Raw genomic sequence first — 12,761 nt, 5'->3', positions numbered from 1 at the left:
TTCATTTTTCTCTCAAATCGTAACTCCGTTTTTTATTCTCTTTGCACCATCGTGTTATTTAGAATCAATGTAACAAAATGAGATCCAATATGACTATATTTTATTATATTTTTTTAAAAATCAACATTTTAGATGAACTATCTCAACTTTTGTGTAAAAAAGTTGGTGAATGTCAAAAAAAACTCCAAACGGAATAGGCTCAACATTTTTCCTCACCAACATTTTATTGACCTTAGCTTGTTTAACCAACATATATTTCTTTATAGTTTCAGCTCCAATACCTCCAGTTGACCAACATTTTATATTTAGTCTCAACATTTCAGTCTCAACGTCTCCACGAATATAATTCAACGTATTTATATTTACAGTCTCATTATTTCTGAAGAAATGGTTTAACCTTTATAGTATTTCAACGCAACATTTTATATTTAAGATTCAACATTACCGTGGTTTGGTTCAACATTTATACTCTTTGAACATAACATTATATATTCGACTTTAACATTTTTGTTTCCTTGTCCAACATATTTATTAGTGAAACTCAATATTTTACATATTCAGTTTCAACATTTTTAGTGGGTTCAACATTTTTAATATTGCAATGCAACATTTTATATTTCAGTTTCAACATTTCCGATGGTTTGGTTCAACGTCTATACTAATGAAACTCAACATCTATTTAATGTTTCTCAACAATTTTTTGACAGTCCTCAACTCTTTCTTAAAGTTATGGTGAATCCCCAAATTTATTTAGGTTGCCCAACATTTCCACAAATGACCTAACATTTTTCCAAACTATTTTTCTCACCAACATTTTATTGATCTTAACTTTTTTAATTATCATATATTTCTTTATATTTTCAGCTTTAACATTTCCAATTGACCAACATTTTATGTTTCATTTCAACATTTTAAATGAATAGGCTCAACATTTCTACTAATAGAATTCAACATTTAATATTTACAGTCTCATTACTTCTGATGGAATGGTCCAACATTTCTAGTATTTCAATGCAACATTTTACATTTAAGATTCAACATTACCATTGGTTTGGTTGAACATTTTTACTCTTGAACCCAACATTATATATTCGATTTCAATATCATTTGTTTGTCCAACAACTTTATTAGTGAAACTTTACATTTCGTATTACCAGTTTCAACAATTTATAGGTATAGTTCAACATTTTTAGTATTGCAATGCAATATTTCATAATTCAATTTCAAACGTGATTAATTCTACGTTTATAATTAACAGGTGGAGTAACACTTCATGAGGTGTTGGCCGATTTATGATGATTGTTGTTTCTTATTTGGCTATAATCCTATGGACCATATAGTTCTGGAGTTTGTTTGGAGAATTAATTTTTCTTAGGTCTGGAATTTATATAATAATAACTTTCTTTTCAAGATATGTGTTTTTGTCAAATATATCATTTGTATTTAGACAAATCAAACGGATGATATGTACAAAGTAAATATTGGTATATGCATATTTTCTCAGTTATTATTTCATTTTTGAACTTCAAATTTCAACTTGCCAGTCCCCATCTGATACTATCCCTCTTCAAAACTTCAAACCACATGCCCTGCAAAAAATATTCAACTTCTGAACTAAGTACAGTGTCGTGGAAAAAGTTAAAAGCACTAAGCATGCAATTCTTCATGTATCTGTATAGTGTCATGAAAAAAGTCAAAGGTATATGGTATGATTTTGTGTATGTGCGTGCAATCTAATGGAACGGATGGAAATAGGTGGTGCTGAACTTAATGGATGGTTGCTGGCCTTTATAGTTCAACCTCTTACGCATCTTTCGGAAGCCATATAGGAAGCCCTCCAGAAAAGTTGCTTTTCTCATTTTCATTGTATCCTTAGCTTTGCAACACACGACCCTCTCAAAATGTTTATCACTTTATTTGTTTCCAAAAACACTTGGCATTTTGATCATTTCATCTTATAAGGGTACTGTACTATAGAAATGTTCTAGAAACACTAAAAATTATTTTTATGTGGGCATTTTGATCATTTCATCTTGTAGTAGATGAATTGCCTTGGTAAAAGCAAAGGTTGGTAAAATTGTGTACGTGTTTCAAGCAAAATAGTACTCCATACTACACTGCACAAGTCAAAAGAGACGTGAAGTCACTTGCCGAATTATTAAGGGATGGTGTACATGTCTCCGTAGTTTCAATCGGTCACGTTACACGAAAACCAGGTGGCAGCGGATCGTCTGATCCGGATGCATCATCATTCAACACCCATTCTAGGTCGCCCGACCTTATGGACGTTTGCTTTACGATTACACGTACAACTGTAGAAGTGTGCGTGTGATGGACCTGCGGCGTTCCGGTGAGTACGAGCGCTAAAGGCTCAGTTCTTCCGGAAGAGAGAAAAGCTGCGCCACACTCCCACGCAGCACGAAACGGACTGAGCGTGTCTGCCTATAAAGAGCCCGTTTGTATCATTTGTATGTCTTGTCTGCTGCAAGATGTCAACGTATACGCGCAAACGGAATACGTATGTAGACATCGTCGTATAGTAGCTCATTGCACAGGTACTCTACCCCAGATGCATAGATGGGCGCGCAGGCGCATCCCTCCATGCTCCATCCACAACTCTGGCCTGCGCCCCTGCAGCAGCCTGCACGCACACACCGCACGGCAGGCATGCACGAATCGCACGCGCGCAGGCCGCCGGCCGGCCCGTCCCAAGGGATGTTTGATCATCACGCTAAACTAATTAGAAGTATTAAATATAAATTATTTACAAAACCTATTACACGGATGGAGGCTAAACGGCGAGACGAATCTATTAAACCTAATTAGTTCATGATTTGACAATGTGCTGCTACAGTAACCATTTGCTAATGATGGATTAATTAGGCTTAATAGATTCTCCTCGTCATTTAGCGTCCGCCCGTGTAATTAGTTTTATAATTAACTCATATTTAATTATTTTTAATTAACCTCCGAATATTCGATGTACATGGACTAAACTTTAACTCCAAGATCAAATACCCTTAGTCCCTGTGACACCACGCGAGCCCTGGGTTTCCAAACCCTAAACCTCCCTGCCCCAGCGCAGCGCCTGCGGCCTGCAGCGCCGGCGGAGTCAATGCTCCGTGCTCGCTCGCAAACAGCCATGCTGGCGTTACTTTCTCCTCTCGACCTGCTTCGTCGTCCTCCCGACCTCCGGTGTCCAGCTCCAACGCGATCGCGGTGCCTGCGTGACTGTGCAGAAACCGTAGCCAACGGGCAGGATTGCAGAGCCAGGCATGTGAGCATGTCCATTGAAGGCGGACGACGCTTTCGGGATAGGAGAGCAGACTGCAGGGCAAGGGAGGGGGACATCTTCTGGCGCTGCCAGCAGAGTGGCAGTGCTGGAACCTGGAATCGTTCGGCCTACTCTGACCCGAACGCTAGGCCAGGGCGCGAGGCGAGGCCGCAGGCCTGCAGCAGCTTCTATTCCTCGGGCCTGATTAGAATCTTTGTCCTGCCCTGTTTTCCACTGCAGTGCCCAGGAGCAAATAAATTGCTAGAGTAGCCAACAACCTCAGGTCCCCAGGACCCCAACCCGCCATGGCGACACACGGATGACTACATAATTCGCCGCGTTTTATGATCCCGTGGGAATTCTTATGTGTATACAATGGATTTCACAGCCGATTTTACATTTTTTTTTACAAGAGCTTTTGATTTCACGGTTCACACAAAACAAATGCCGGATGAGAGTGTGTTGGAGCGACGACAAGCGGCGGACAGAATGGGAGATTGATGATGCCACGTCTCCCATTAAAAATTATCTGCCATGTATCGAGCCATTAAACCCTGTTGCTAAGTGCAGAGCTTTATGTAAATATAATTACGGGGGTGTTTGGATACGAGGTGTTAAATTTTAACAGTGTCACATCGGATGTTCGGATGCTAATTAGGAGAACTAAACATGAGCTAATTATAAAACTAATTGCAGAACCCTGTGTTAATTCGCGAGATAAATCTATTAAGCCTAATTAATCCATCATTAGCAAATGGTTACTGTAGCACCACATTGTCAAATCATGGACTAATTAGGCTTAATAGATTCGTCTCGCGAATTATACTCCATCTGTGCAATTAGTTTTATAATTAGCCTATATTTAATACTCCTAATTAGCATCCAAACATCCGATGTGACGGGTGTTAAACTTTAATAGGTGGTTGCCAAACAGGCCCTACATAAAATGAGATTTTCTTTCTGTCCTCGTATAACACGTCCCGTTGAACAACAATTGGATTTTCCACCCGCAGGATTTTGATTTGAAGTGGCATGTTGCATCCCTGGTTTCTGGCCGCCGACATGCTCCAAACCATGTACTCCCTCCGTTCGCGAATAGATGTCCCTGTAGTTCAAATGAAAACGTTCGCGAATAGATGTCGTCGTAGTTCAATCACCGCTCTACTTTCCATTTTTACCCTCCGCATCTTCCTCCATACTGCCGAGTCCACACTGCTGCCGAGTCCACCTCCCTCCTCCGATTCGCCACCAGCCCCGCCGCCTGCACAGCGCTTCCAGCCCCACCTCCCTCCTCCTGTGCGTCGCCAGCCCCCCGCCAGCCACCCTCGCCCCCGCGCGCGCCTTCCTCTCCGCAGATTCGCCGTCACTCTGAGGGTGTGTTTGGTTGCACTGTGGCTTTTGCAAAAGTAGCTGTGAGCTGTGGGCTGTGGAAAAAGCTACTGTGAGCTGTGGGCTGTGAGAAAGCTGAAAGCCGTTTGGTGAAACAACTGTGGCTTTTTGAAAACCCTTACAAGCGGACCCACGTGTCATTCACAGTCCACCCCACTGAACTCTCTTCCTCTCTCACTGACATGCGGACCCCACTCGTCATTATCTTCTTCTTCCTCCAGGCGCACAGATCTTCTTCCTCCAGGCGCACTGGGTCGCGGGCTAGGCCGAGGAGGTGCTCTCCTCCATGGAGCGCGAGGTCGAGCTCCTCGCCCTCACGCACCTCCACCCCATCTCCACCCTCGACCCTCCTCCTTCCTCCTCTCACCGGAGTAGCACACCGCACCGAGACAAGCAGCGCCACTTACCCCAATGGCCGCGCCTCACCCTTCCCCTTTCCCTTCCCCAACCACTAGAATGGGATGCCCGCGCCCTCCCCTTGCTCCTCCTACCTTCCCCTTGGTCCCTAGTAGCTCGAGGCCTCGGACCGGGGAGCTCTCGAGCTCGCCCGGCCTCTACCCATGGCGGGCCGGTGCGGGGAAAAAGATGACCTCCGGCAGGTCGATAGGAGAAGGGAGGAGGGGCACCGCAGAGAGGGGGCGCCACCGCCGGAGGAGGAGGAGGGGCGCCGCCGCCGGAGGAGGAACGGTGCCGGGCAGGGAGAGCCGGCAGGTGAGGGAGACGGAAAAAGAAAAGAAAAGAAGCGAACCGGTACAACATAACCCATGGCAGTGGGTAATTTCTTTCAACTTGTGAAAGCCAAAGCTCCAAAAAGCACCTCCTCCCCTGCTGTGAAAAATGAACTGCACAAAAGCAGCTTTCTCTAGAAGCTAAGGAGTATGAGTACCCCCTTTGGTTTGGCTTCTGGCTTTTTTAGGAAGCCACAGCACCTAAAAAGCCAAACCAAACGGACCCTGAACCCGTTGTCGTCCTACGGTCCTGCCTGGCTTTTATCGCCGGGGATGCTTAGATCTTCTCGTTCCTGTTCTACCCGTCCGTAATTGGAGATCTTTTCAGTTCTTTCGCTCATTGCTTGTTTTGTTTGCGGTTGCTGTTCGTTCCTCTGGATTCTTCCTCCTGCTTTTATTTGGAAAAGATAATTCTTCCTCTTTTCTGCTTCTCCCTGTGCAGTCTACGTTCTTGATTAGTTTGTGTGCTCTGGTTTCGTTTCTGCAGGCAGAGCCGAGGACGGGATGGCGAACCTGACGAATGGATTTGCCAGCTTCCAATGCGCACGGTTGATGCATATCGAGAAAGTGCACATGCAAGCTTCTGGACTACCTTCTCTCTGTTTCAGAAGATGCGCCCAGCTTGATAACTCTAGGTGAAGTTGATGCTGTCAAATATTCTTCTCTCCGAGAGCGTCAAACGTTTATTTTTTTACAGGAGGATTCCAAGTGCTTGTTGCAGTCTGATAGCCTCTTATTATATTGAACTATTTGAAAGAAGCAGTGTCACGATTTCCAAACTGACTGAAGTATGATTCAGATAAGAGAACCAAAAGAACATGTAAAAGGTCTTCAGTTAGAAATGATATGTATAATCAATTGAGTACTTATTTCAAATTGCGAGCTTTGATCTGACACTTCCTACCGTGTTATTGTTGCATTGTTTAATTTGATGATAGCGTGCTAATTGTTTGATTTCATGCCTGCAAGATGATACCACAAAATTCTTTGATTTCGTGGTTATTGGTAGCGGTGTTGCTGGCCTAAGGTATGCTTTGGAAGTTTCAAAGTATAGCTCTATTGCTATTATCACCAAAGCAGAGCCTCATGAGAGCAACACAAACTACGCACAAGGCGGAGTCAGTGCTGTTCTCTGCCCCTCGGATTCTGTAGAAAGTCACATGAAAGACACAATTGTTGCAGGGGCTTATCTATGCGATGAAGAGATTGCCAGGGCCCAACAGACACAATTGTTGTTAAGAAACCTCAAGTTGTTGTACAAGGAATTGTTGTACAAGGAGTATTTAGGTGTTGAGATAGGTGTAGAAAGGATAGGAAGTTCTATTCAATTTGTGAGGAGTACTGCAACACTTTGCATTTCTGCACTAGCATACTGTGAGGATGACATGTCCATATTCAATCTGTGAATTGCATTTTTGCAGATGTATGTACCGTAACAATTTGTACTAAATACTGTTTGAGGAGTATTGCTCTCAGAATCTGTTTTTCGGCTCAAAATTGGTCAGTTCTATTGGAGTACCTTCCTTTCTTGGTGTCCAGTCTGTGGTTCTGTAAAGTTTGTACCCTCTCTTGGTAAAGATGATAGCAATATCTTAACTGACATGAAGAAATAGCAATATCAAGCACATTCATTTGTATAGCACATTCATTTTGTCATGCTAAAATTTCTTAACTGACATCAAGAATAATTGAACCACATTTATCACAGGCTGTCAACTTAGCAGCAATTATTTCATCCATTATGCAAAACTAACCACAATGTAGTTTAAAAGATCGATCAAGAATAAATTACACATAGTTTTTTTGCTCTTTATTCGTTGATTTGTGCCATAGCATCTTGCACCAATTGCGCTTCACACTTCAGTTGCAAAGAGAGACACCCTTGCCTTTCGAGCATCCCTTTCTTGATGTGAGGAACATCATATCCATTTCCACCACCAAGTTTCATAACTTCCTTCATACATCTATGGAGAGTCAAGAAAATTCTATTTGCTTGACGCACCGAATAACGTTCAAAAGCCTGATCCGCATATTGATATATTTTAGAACATTTTTTCATAATAAGTTGTTGCACACACAATTGCAAAGGAAAAGCAAACAAGTTTAGAGCTCTCACCTGATCTACAGTGGCTACAAGCTCTTCAGTTGTTTTGGATGTTGTTTTGTACTGGATTGACTGAATAGAGTTAAAGAAGCCTAAATCCAAGACATTGAAATCAGGTGAATTTGCTGGCTGACAGACAAGTCTCATGTCAAACCCATGTTGCTTAGCAGCCTCACAAAACATTGTGTCATTAGGAGTAAGATGGGGTCTAGCATTGTTCTGCTGTATGAATATTGGCTTGTTGGCATCTCTAGGCGGCCACTTAGCACGAATAGCTGGTAAGACCTTTTCGATCATGAATTCTCGAATGACTTCCTTTTTTACCGAGTCGATAGGCTTCATCTCTATTGTTCCTGCAAGCTGGTTTGCACTTGACCTCTTGGCTGCCTCATATGTCACGAATGGGAAGCAACCAATCTTTCCATCAATTGTGCAATTGCCATCAGGATCAAATCTTGGTCGAGCAACGGCAGTCAAAAACATGATCCTAGGAATGTAATTTCTTGCTCTTGCAAGTTCGAACCGGTTGTTCTTCTCCTGCAATTGTATAATATCTCTCTGCTTTTCTTGTAATGTAGTACCATTTTTCATCAATGAACACATAATCAAATAGACCTTGGAACATGGGATCATGTGGTACACTGCTTGGGTCAAGCATAGATAGACACCACTTCAGCCCGTCCTTCTTGTTTTTGTCTGTTAAGTAGGGCTTGATGCTGCTTGAGACACGCTTTATAATGCATTCACGTTTCATTGCATGCAATTTGCTTTTACTGATACCAAAGTGCTGAGCCACATCATGTATTGTTGTACGACTTGACAAAGGAAGATCGCGGAGTGTTGACACATCCACCTCAATCTTCTTGCGACCACACCTGGACTTTCCACTTGAAACATCAACTAGCATACCTTGGTCTATGCAGGTTTTTCCCTTTTTCCAGATACGCTGGACTGTCCGAAGAGGTACTGAGAATTTCTCTAAAACTTCACTCATCTCATGACCCTTTAAATTTCCATTCCTACCTTTGCTATCAAAGATTCGAATATTGCTTTTCGTTTCTCATGCACAACAGGTCTCCTCCGTGCACTCTCTTGAGGTTGTAGAACAGCCCCTGTATCAGAACCATTCTCTGTATCCAAATTTAAATCAATATCATTCACTGCTCTTGGGCATGTTGTGGCTAGTGGCGATCTCCCATGTCTTGCTGTAGGGGACCTCAAATGTGGTGACAATAACATTCGGCTTAGCGATGATCTGAAAAGTAACATGCTTGTACAAGGGGACTTTCTTTTCTTCCTCCTTTGCCATTCTACTTGATCATTTATCCTGACCTCCACAGCCCTACACGAGTATTAATTTAACATGAGTTGTGCACAAAAGAGGGAGTACTTAAACTGGTCGGTAGCTATCATGGTTAGAAAAAAAAGGTAATTGGTATTGGTTATCTTGATCCTATGTCAGCACATGACAAAGATGAACACTGTCCAATCAAAAAGAGAAAGAAATGACCATCCACAGCATCACAGCATACATCTGGGGGTAGCAATGCTACCAGCTTCACGTATGTTAAGCACAAATGACAGTAACCAAAGGGAACAAACAATGATACACATATGAGATAGTCACCCTTACTGTACCACACAACTCAGCGTGTACTCACCAAATGGAGTAGTATTACTGCCAATCACAACGATGAGATAGAAATCATACTTGTATTACTGCCATCTAAGAAACAGATACTCCCTGATCAAATGGAACACAACTCTACTGACCAAATGGACTAGAAAAATGCTGAATAACTAAATGGGCTACACAAATTTCTGATCATAGCAAATGGATTAGACAATTCCTTGGTCCTACCAATGCAAATATGCTAACCAAGTGCAGGGAGTTATATGCGTAGGAGTACCATTTTGATGAGATGGAGAAGACACAACAGTGTTCTTACTTTGAGTTTATCTCGTGGCCTATTTTGGAAAATTTTCATTGCAAGCGAGCGATATCTTGCAGTGGTAAATAAACATTGTATTAGAAGCTTAACATGCTAATCAAGTGGTGATCAGACTAGTATGGCATAGTGGACAACATTTTCCAGATTTATGGACAAAGATGTGTTTCATGCTTCAAAATCATTATATGGGCAACTAAAAAAATATGATCATAGTGGACCAGGCTTCAATTGAATCTTCGGTGGTGGTGCTTCCATTCCATCTGCACTCAGATGCAAAACACACACACAAGTTGGAATAAATTAAAACACCAGAATAATTGAACAACAGGAGCCTATAGGCCTGGGCCCTATCCTATTCTGATCATAGCAAATGGATTAGACAATTTTCACATATTGGCTTCAAATTGTCACATCACAATGCAGAGCAACCTAGAATCACCATCATCAAAAGATTGAACTCGTAGATGGATCGACAAACCAAGAAAGACATCTGATGTCATACCTCATAGATGGAGAAGGGAAATCTTGGCAAAGAGTTGATGGGCGCGATGACGAGGCTAAACCCGCAAGCAACACAGGCGAAGAGTTGCCTAGCTGCATACCCACGTGCGCCGAAGGGTTGAGGGTGGTGTCGACGAACGCGGGGGAGGGGAAGCCCAAGGAGATGTCCTCCCATGCCAGCAGTGACCCCGCCGCCCCGGCAAGATGCGCCACTGGGGCTGCAGTGGAGGGAGCGGTGCCAGGGAGGAGCTGGGATGGTGCGGTGGAGGAGGAGCCTGGAACGGCGAAGCACGGCGGGGCCATCGGGACGGCGGGGCCATCAGGCGAAGCATGGTGGCAGCGCCATCGGTGGATCTGGGCAAAGCGGAGCCACCTGGGGGAAACAGGGGATGGATCGGTGGAATTAGGATGGGCAAAATAGTAATTTCACAGGTTCCTTAATTTCGTCGAACCGGTTGGGAACGACATCTATTCGCGAACGGAGGGAGTACGTGGCAGATGATCAAACACCGCTTCATGTGGCATGGCCACACGCATAGGGAGCTTCCACTTGGGGATTTTGACCTGTCGCGACCGCAACCGACTGATACAGTAAAGAAGTGGTAGAGATGTTGTTTCGTTGAGCCTACATCCATTCCCTATCCCGTTGCATTCCAATTTCGAATGCTGACCGTAAAATGTAAATCCAACGTAGAGCCTACCTCCAACCAGGACAAGATGATTATGCGCACGGTACAGTTTTCCGTTTGCCAGCATGCACGCGAGAAAGCCAGTGTAAAAAAACGAGGCAAGTGTATCACGTTTCCAATGGTGCTGTTCCGTTTCAGGCAGCTGCCTGCGTGGCGTAGCGGGCTAGCGGCACGGTACCCCGCCGGGAGACGAGCGATATTCGAGAGACAAACCGCCGGTTGCTCACGCAGCCCGCAGAGGATCCCATGGCTCCCGCAGGCGCGCGTGGCCCGGCTGGGGGCGTCGCTTCACCGATCCCCACGCGACCTTGTGCAGTGTGCCGGCTGACCCGGGCCGGGATAGCCTGGCGCCCTTGGGCGCGGGTCGCCTTGGCCCTTGCGGTTCGACAGGCCGGCGGCTGCGCGGCTCCACTCGCCACTCGCTGACGGCTGACCAGACCAAGGGCGCGTTCGTGCGTGCGTGCGCAGCGCACGCGGTGAGGGAAAGAAAGGGCAGGGCACGTCTTGTTCTGGGCGGACAGCGGCATCAGCTTTTTGCTGTTGGTTTGTTCCCCCGGTCCAAATTTCAGGCTAGCATGTACTGTACGGATGACTAGCTACTCCTCGAGTGCGGACACGGTAGACTGTACAGTACAAGCCTCGAGTACAAAGTATGCTCAGGACAGTAAGACACGCAGGACAGTAAGACACGTACTGTACTCATTAGGACACTTCACGTTTTTTTGTTTTTAGTTTGCATATCGTTGACACGAAAACTGCGTTGAACAACAAATAGGGCCTCCGAAATCTGCTTAACTTCAGTGCAGGCTCCAAATCGACTCGCGAAGGTGCAAGGGTGCCAATCAATTTAACCTGAAAATTGACAAGTAAACATTAAATTACTGAGTCGATCGGCGGCGAAGCTTTTCAAACTCATGGGTAGGCGTGGATATTCATTGTAATCATGCAATGTAAATAAATGAAATCATTAATGTCATATGCCATGAGCTATATGAACCTACGGGCTAAGATAAAAGCATTGTAAAAACAACATCCATAAAAGAAGCCCTTGTTCACCATACACACATCAGATAAACTAACAGATCTAATCAATGTCTTGATAAGTGTATTCAACTTAGGCAAGGTAATATGAATGAGAGGGCATTGACATGAATCTATTAATCTAAAAGATTAGAACACAGCAAACAAGAGCCTCTTATCTGCCGCTTACAAGCTAATTAAGCTAACAGATCTAATTAATGTCATGATACATGTATTGAACTTAGATAAGGTAACAAGAATGAGAGGACATTAACTTTGGCCCATTAATTTAGCAGACAAGCTTGCGACAGCAAGGCCTCGTACGCACACCTATCGGCTCAATGACATCATCGCGCTTCTATGAGATATGGATGATACCCAGCCGATGCATCAGCTCTCAACAGTAGCGTATGTAAAACAATAAAAGCATGCAAGATCTAACTAGCCGATATGATCAGATAACTAGTGAATGCTTAAACAAGGTCAAGGAGCCGATGAAGACAACCTAACCAGATCTAAGCCGTTCGATAACTGTAAGCGCTTGATAAAACGAAGAGATCGATATGATACAACTTAATAAAACCAAACAACTCGATAACTGTGAGCAACGTCGAAGACAAGCAGAATATTGGATAAAGCCTAGAAAGTTCTACTTGTGATCTAAGATAACTCGATAATTAGCCACACGCACGAATATCAGAATATAAGATTTAACTTAGAAAGTTCCGATAGAGCACGTGATGACCGAGTGACGGTATTTACAAGCTCGCTTGAGATTGAAGCCGATGCAACCGTGCGTGTCGGAAAGAACTCGTCGAATCTACTCTACTCCTACTCCTAGGGTTTTGACGGTGTGGTGCTGAAAGGTTGTATTAATTGATTGATTGATTTGGCAGGGGTACATATTTATACTCTAGGCTAATAACTCCTAGTTGAGTCATAAAAAACTTGCCTAACAATAAATATCTAAACTAAAGAAAATATTAAAATACATGAACTCTATTTTCCCTTACGTAGAGTCCTCGCTAATAAAGCTTCCTCCAACCCATCTATACAAAGATCGGTCCACATGTGTGATTAATCCATACTGCTCCTACGTGACGC

This window comes from Setaria italica, chromosome I (genome assembly GCF_000263155.2).
Source record: "Setaria italica strain Yugu1 chromosome I, Setaria_italica_v2.0, whole genome shotgun sequence".
Classification (NCBI taxonomy): Eukaryota; Viridiplantae; Streptophyta; class Magnoliopsida; order Poales; family Poaceae; genus Setaria; species Setaria italica.
The sequence above is the reverse complement of the archived record's forward strand: the minus strand, read 5'-3'. Positions refer to the sequence as shown.